Genomic DNA, 8,070 nt, shown 5'->3' with positions numbered 1-8,070 from the left:
GAAAAACCTTAAGCTTTCACAGGGGTAATGTCAGTGAAACAGGGTGGGTGTGTTCAGATCCTTCCTTGCCTCTCTCTGTTTTTGATGAATGCCTCCCCTTAGGGTCTGCAGGAACACAAACAGGTGTGTTCCACACAAACTGTACTGGGGGGAGTTCTTCTTGTGCCAACCACAGGGAATGGTGTTTTTCAGCTCTGCTAGACTTGAGCTGTTGAGCAATGGTTAACACAGACTTCTGGTTTGGGACATGCCAGAAGAGGGACCAGAAGTTCTTCTGCTCTCTTTCCAGAGTTTTTCCATCATCACCAGGAACAGTTTGAACACAACTTGTGTATCTTTGCAGTGAGGCCCAGGAGATGTACTTAGAGCTGCTGGGCTTTTCTTGATTAACAGATGGGAATTTAAGGAGAACTGTGCTGGCCAGCAAACAGGAATCTTTTTCCAACTGTAGACAAGGAAATAAAAAGTCTTTTTATGGATATGGGGTAGATAGAAAATCTGGAAATAAAACCAGAAAAGATCTTAGGATACTAAGACTTAGAACCAGATATTTTATTCTAAAGAATATGGCTTTGAAATGTAAGTATGAACTGCAGGTAAACACCTCCTATTCATCAAGTAGATATCTTTAAAAACAGGACCACTGGGTGTTATATTTATCTGAAATCTACTGTGTGAAACACCAGGAGCACTCTGCTGTTCCTGGGAATGACTCAGCTTCCCACCAGCAGCATGGTGAAATGGGCCATGCCCAGGCCAGGTGGATTTGGAATGAGATGTTTGGTTGAATGTGCTGAGCAGACATTCAGCTTCACCTGACACAAATTTATGATGATATATTCCAAGCCCTGCACCAGGAAAGGTTGTTCACACCTTGTCAGATGACTGAGCCTACAATAATATGCTACAACCTCGAGTCAGCTGCTTTAACTACCTGGAATAAGGACAGAATACTGGCATTTCAACTTGCTTGGAAGAACATCAGCTTAATTCTCAACACAAAACTGTGAGACTGTTTAACTGAAGTCACTGTGGGGATGGAAACATGAAAATGGTCGAAGTTAGATTAAATCTGGGTGAAGGTGCATTTGAGGACTCTTGATTAAATTCTCCCACAGTAAAGGGCTGCTTAAGAAAGTCTTTTGCTAGGGAAGGAAAATGAGTTTGGCAGCAAGAAATACTTTGAACTAAGAAAGCAGCTATATCTGAAAGCACCCAGATCTGTGAGGTTTAGCAGAACACAGGACTTGGCAGTGTGGTCTATTTATAATGCAGAGGCAACTATCCAAAAAGAAAAACTGGGACAAGCTACAGCAAGAAGAGTCAGGGCCCTGCTTCAAACCCACCTCTGAAAAGGTGCAGAAGGCTCATTGAGCTGGAGGTGTTCACATGCATGAGAATTACACTTCATCCTGCCTGTTCTGGGTTAACAGCTTCTTGTTCCACTAAGAAGACAGCCTTGGCTCAGTAACCCCAAGTGTGGCCTTTTCTGTGCATTAGTCAGATTTAGAAAACCCAAGCCCAGAGTGTTTCTAGCTAATCTTCCTGAAAACACATAAGAACATCACGTGCTACACATAGGTGGTGTGAGCCTCAACTGAGCTATTTTTAAGGGCAGAATTAAGAGTCAGGAAATGAGGCAAAACTACACTAAGTCACATCTATGTAAACATTTTCCTACAGTTTTAATAATGTCCTTAACCTTTACATTTCCAGACCTGCTCCATGCTGAGATTTCAGACAGGGCCAGCAGTTTTCAGAAGCCATGGAAGGTTTTGCAGCGTGGCTCTGCAGACCATTTCATGGAGTTTTATGACAGTTACCAGCTGCTTCAGTTACTAACAGAGATGCCATTAAGGTCAGGAACATTAATAACCAGACATGCATCTCCTGTGAAAACTTAAGTGAAAACATTAGCTTTGCATAGTCTGCACAGCACAAATAAGCAGCAGAAGCCCTGTTTGGCCTTCAGTATTTTGTTTTTCTAGCAAGTGCTAAGCTCACCAGAAAGCAAAATGAACAAGATGAAGGAAACTCCAGATGGGAGGGACTGAGCACTTGGAGCTCTGCCATCTGACACCAGTAAGTCAGAGCTGCATTTTCTGTTCTGCTGATAGCTGACATTATCCCAGTCAAACTTCCATTAGAAGTTCCTCAGATTTTATATTTAATTCTATGATTTTCAGTACTTCAAGAGGGAGTCACTAAGGGGAAAAGCCACTGTCTAAAAAGCATTTTTAACATTAATGGGTAACAGCAAGGGTAATTTAAAACTACTTATTGTGAGTGCTCCACTCCCCAAGCTCCTTAAAAATAATCCACAGCTTAAGTATTAAAATACTGTGCATGCCAACTACCAGTACCAGCCCCAGCCCCCTGAGTACAGTGTTTAATTGATTCACAAGATTCTTCCATGATTTTTCACTGTGGAAAAAGAACATTTAAATTCTCTTTGTTCCTGTGGAAAAGGACTCAGAGTTGTTGATCTGTTGTGGAAAGAACCTACTACACATCCTACAGAGACCACAGTCTTAAAAGATTTTGTATGCATTTAATGCTAGTGGTATAGTTTATGTTGGAAAACCACATGAAGATGTGTTTCTGTAAAGTATGATAAGACAGATAAAAGATACTATCATTTTGCCTGTAGTTTTCCCAGCTACCTTTTAGCCTGAGAGAGAGAACAGGAAAGTAACAACACAAAGGTCACAATGCTACCCAGAACAAGCATTTTGCTGCCCATCTTGTTTTGAGAATGCAGTTTTTGCAGCCCTTCCAGAGGGGGGGATGCTGTACCAAGGCAAAGCTCCTCTACCAGTACTTCTCTGTTTGCTAATATTGAACACTCAAAACCAAGAGTAAGATTTTCTGGTTACATATTTAAGTCCCCAGCATTCAGAAGTTGTGTTACTGACTTCAGTCAGTTGTCTCCCTTGAAACACACCTTTTTTTACCTTCCCAGAAAGCAGATATATGTGATTCTACAGCACTTAGCTTTCTCAGGGCATTACACAAACTTAGTAAGGAGAAAATAATGCAACAACTATTGCTTAAAAGATCAGTGTTACTGTCTCTCATTCTCCCCTACAAAAGGAATCTGTAATTACACAGAATTCTATCTGAATTCAAAGAGATGCACACAGGTTTTTAAAGATTTCTTTTCTGTTTTCACAGTATTTCAACAGCTAAAAAGATTTCTTCTCAGATGAGAAAAATTATCTTTTAATACGCATGTCAGCATCTCCCCAATTTAGAGATACAAGTATATTTAGTCAGTTCTGTATATAATTTAGCCTTTTTTAATAATTACATGTGACATTTCACCAAATGAGTTCCTTGCTCTATAGGTTGAGACAATATTTTCTATTTCTTGCTATTTACTTAGCTATTCTTTCTCTAGAGAGGTGAGAAAATAAGGGGTTTTGAGGATCAGCAGAAGTCTGTACTGAGTTTATTTTTACCACTCTAACTGGACATGCACTAGTCACAATTTCATATTCAGAGACTGCAACTTGTAGAATTAAGACAGCTTACTCCTGACTGCTCTTTAGAAGTAACATCAACACTTTCTAAAGCAGCACTCTCCTCATCCCTCTACTCAGAGTTCAGCTTGTTCTAGGATCACATCTGTGTGCTGCTGCACACAGTGTACAAAGAGCCTTTCACCACCATTGAGTAGCACTTGAAAATACCACACTCATAAATTGTGAGGCAGATTGCTTTGTGCAGCTGAGCAGCAGAGAAAGCAATGAGCCTTTTGACTATCACCTGACAGGAGACAACCTTGTGGAAAATCATTCCAGGAAAATTCTGGGATATCACTTACCAGTTGGTACGGTCCCGACTGCCAGGACAAGTCAGGCTCTTTAGCAACATTGTCATGCACATTTGCATAAGTTACATGCCTGGAGATCTTATTCTCTGATTCCTGCCATGAAAGAACAGTCCCAACTCATTCACAAAAAGACAGAGAGGAGTTACCAGAGCCTCCATCACAAGTACATTCCCTGCTGTGCAGCTTACTCCTTTGCTGAGGCCAAAAAACCCAAAGGGAGATGAGCCTGGTGTGCTGAAGGGACAGCATTTTTGTTGAGACTGTAAAAATTACCTAACAGCCAGACACTCTAATTATTTCCTATTCCCCCAAACTACATTTTCTGGACCAAATTCAAGCAGCTTTCTCCAGCTGCAGTGCTGATGCCCTGAAACTCCTGCTTTACACAATGAGTATGACTGCTCATGACTCTCCTCAGCCTGTCTGCTGGTAGCTTCCCTTCTATAGCAAAGCTTGGGAACATAAACATCTACATTCCACATTGGAATTGCACCTAGAATTCCAGGGCCCATGGCTGAACCCCAGCTAGAGCTCACAAAGGCTGCTCTAAAACATACACCAAGAAAACAAAGTAAGAGAGTTGAGCCCAGTCCTACATCCCAGCTTCTACCCACTCCCCTCCTTGCCAAAGAAACAAGGCACCCTCCCTTATTATATTCTTGCCACCTGATAGTGCACTCACTTCCACCTGAATCTCTCCACTTCCTGCACCTGTGCTCACACAGGGTGGGCTCAGCCACACATGAGCTGAAAACAGTGCAGTAAAAATCAACTGTGTGTAAGTGGTATCAATATTTGACTTCAGGTCACAGTCTCTTTTCTTGACAAAGTTACAAGCCCAAGATAATAAAAAGAAATGGGAAGAGTGACTATCACCCTTTTCCTGTATCTGTGCTACTCTCAGTGTCCCTTGCTACTCTACTTCTCTTGGCTGTTCTGAGCCTCACAGTCCCAACTAGGTCAGAGTTGTTCTCCAATTATTTCAGTGTGAGTTTGTACCCTCAGTAAATCTTCATTTGTGGTGCATTTCTGGTAATGCTTAGCAGGGGAGTGAAGCAATATGAAAATGCCTCAAGGAATACACCATGAAAAAAGGTGCCCCACCTCTATGCTGCATTTTTTTGCTCAAGTCTACCACCACTGTTTGACTCAAGTAGTCTTTGAAGGGTGATCACCAAAACTAGTGAGCACTCTTAATGTTATAATCATTTCAGGTTAACAAAATCAAACCTCCCTTTTTAAAAGGAAAATACTATTTCTGTTTCATCCATCTAAATCTGGGGATTCTTTCTTTCCTCTTCCCCCTCCAAAGATCTGGATAGTCCTGTAAAAAATATGAGGGGAAAAAAAATCACCCACTATTACATCTTACACTGAACTTCGCATAAACTGTAGCAGCATATGAGATACTAACTATTAAAAAACAAATAATTCTACTTTATGTCAACCTCTTTCCCTCACTTTGTCAATGCTTCAATTTTCAGTTACTCAGCACTTAGCTAAAATACAGCTAACTTTCCATTTGTCCTTGCAAATCAGTCTCTTTAGGGCCTATTTCCAGCCCTAAAGTCCACTCTTCTATATCTTTCTGGTAATGAGGGACATTGTCTTCCTTGTCTCTTCCTCTATGCCAATTAAGCACTCTTGGCTCCCCCCTCTGACTAACACAACTGAGGACACCATCCCTTTTCTCTAGGTGGTTCATTATCCACATTTTACATTGGAATAAGAGGAACTGCTGAGTTAAATTGCTATGTCAGCTTGGAAACAAATGAGCTTTGTGGAAACTTGAAGACTTGAACTTAGTGACATGACCTAAAACTGCTCTTACTGGCTGAGTGAGTGGGAAACTTCTTTCCAGGTCCTGTAACTGGGAGTTGCTGCTCCTTGCTGGGGGGCAGGCAGCTGACATGGCAATTCCAGCTGACATGAGTTTTTATCCAGGTGACTAAAATGTTGATTTAAAAAGCTGATTATAACAATGACCAAGAAATACTCTTCCAGGTGATGATGATGAAGTCTGAAAAAAATGAAGTCTGCAAATGTTCACATCTGCTCATGCCCACTCCTTGCCAGCACACTGAAACAGGAAGTGTTACTAATGGTGATGTAGCTCTGCCACAGTATCACAAACACACCAGAAAGGGAGAAATCCAGTGAGGTCTTTTGGTCAATTTTCCCTCCTTCCCAGAGAAATAAGGTACTCTCCACATGTGCAAATGCTTTGTACAGTTTAACATCTGATGTAGGAGAAACTGTGTCTGCATTTTCTCTGTGGAAACTATTCCAGAGTCAGGAGTAATCCCAAGGGGTGGGTGATGGGAAGGACTTCAGAGCCCCGTGACCACATTAAGAAGGCACAGGGTGTCTGTGCTGCATCTGGCAGCATCAATTAAAACCTCTTCCTCCCAGGCCCTGGTAAATCCATGCCTGTTGCCTAATGGAGCAAGAAAGAGTTGTAATAAGTATCCTTCACTGCAAAAGGATTCTCTCAACTGCACCAAAACGTGGAAGCTAGTGGTAAATATCAGGGACACTGCCTGACAGTGAGCTGCTCATCAGCCTACCTGGGATTTTTAATGTACGTTGATTTTAATTTATTTTTTTTTACTTTAGAAGATTTACCACAACAGTCAAGAACAAAAGTCCAATGACAGGAGTAGCTGACACTTGGCAAAGATGAATATGATTCTGCATAATTAATTTGATCAGAGGAAGCAACCCAAGACAGTTGGGTTGGAAAACCCTCTCTCAGAGGGAGAGGGGCTTTCCTGGGGCAAGTAGGTTATGGGGTATCCCCAAAGGAAGATCCTGCACATGGTGTGGGGGCCCTTTTGTGTGTCCTGAATGATGTCAACAAAAGAAACAAGATTTGCTAATCCTCTAGATGGTGCCACTATTTCAAATAAAGCAGCTGGATGCCTGAAGATTTTGTTTCAATATATTGCTGTAGTACTCTATGAGAAAAGAGCACTGTGAGAAATCCTGACCCCTGTAAAAGAACTGACATCACACAACTCAAAACTTCATCTAAGTGTTAGCAGTGAAGGGCAGAACAGATGTAAATATACTAATTGCTTCTCTTTAGCAATAGTGAAAGTTACAGTATCTCACTAAATCCAGAAAAATTATAGGTATTGATGAAAATTATCTTTCATTCAAATGTTCCCTGACTACAGACTCTGGATGTCTCTCAGCCCAAGCACAGGCTTCCCCTGGCACAGGCTGCAGGCTCTGGCCCAGTTTGACAGAAGGGCTTCAGCACAACTGTGCTTGAACAGGAACACTGCACAGGCTCAAACTGAAACCCATGGGTTTGTTGGCTTAAGGACAGTTGTATATGTGCTTTTGCATTAAAGGCTGTTAAGTCTAAGTGCTTTAGTGCTACATAACAAAGAAAGAAAGTAAAACCAGTTACCTTTTCTTGCCTGACACAGCTGCACAGATCCAGCACTGAAACACTGGGCCTGCTGGCTGTAAGATAAATTTTCTTATCCTTAGTCCCTTCCTGTCCAGCCACCTTTCATGAAGGTGCCAAAGTTCCTCTCTTCCTCTCCTGCTGTTCTTCCCTCTCTTTCCAGGGCTCCTATCTTTAGTTCCAGCATATCTGCCTATTTTCTTCCTCAGATACTTTTCCTGATTCTCTTTATTAGTCCAGGCAGATGGATTTGCAGCACCTTTCCTCCTGTTGCTGCTGTCAAAGTCAAGAACAAAAACTTTGATTTCAAGATTATTATTGTTATACATTATTATACATTTGACCTTTGAAACATATATTCTCTATAACCACTATCTCTTACTTTGTACAAAGTTCATCTGTTATCTAAATAAATGTCAAATTTGGGATGCTGTTAAGCTTTTAGCCTCAGTAACAATAACTGTGAATTCTGGAGTTTACTCTGAAGTGTAAGACAAACATTTATTTCAATGATTTTGGCTATTCAACCTTTAAAATTTCAGAGTATATTTGTTCTTGTGTTACAAGGAAAGAATAACAACATCTCAAGATCATTCATTATTTTGTATTCTTTCACTGTGAACCCATTTATTTAACTACCATGCAAGAAATTTCCCTCATAGGAAGTCATCTCTGGGCTCCCAGTGATTTTTACTACTCTTTTATGAGTTAGTCTTCAGTTTTATAACAGATTGGTTACTTTTTGAAACCACAAAATCAGGTATAGCTGCTGAAGAAGAAGAATCTAAAAGCAGAGGAAGGTAGGCAACCCACTGTG

This window comes from Heliangelus exortis, chromosome 21 (genome assembly GCF_036169615.1).
Source record: "Heliangelus exortis chromosome 21, bHelExo1.hap1, whole genome shotgun sequence".
In the NCBI taxonomy this organism is placed as follows: Eukaryota; Metazoa; Chordata; class Aves; order Apodiformes; family Trochilidae; genus Heliangelus; species Heliangelus exortis.
The sequence above is the reverse complement of the archived record's forward strand: the minus strand, read 5'-3'. Positions refer to the sequence as shown.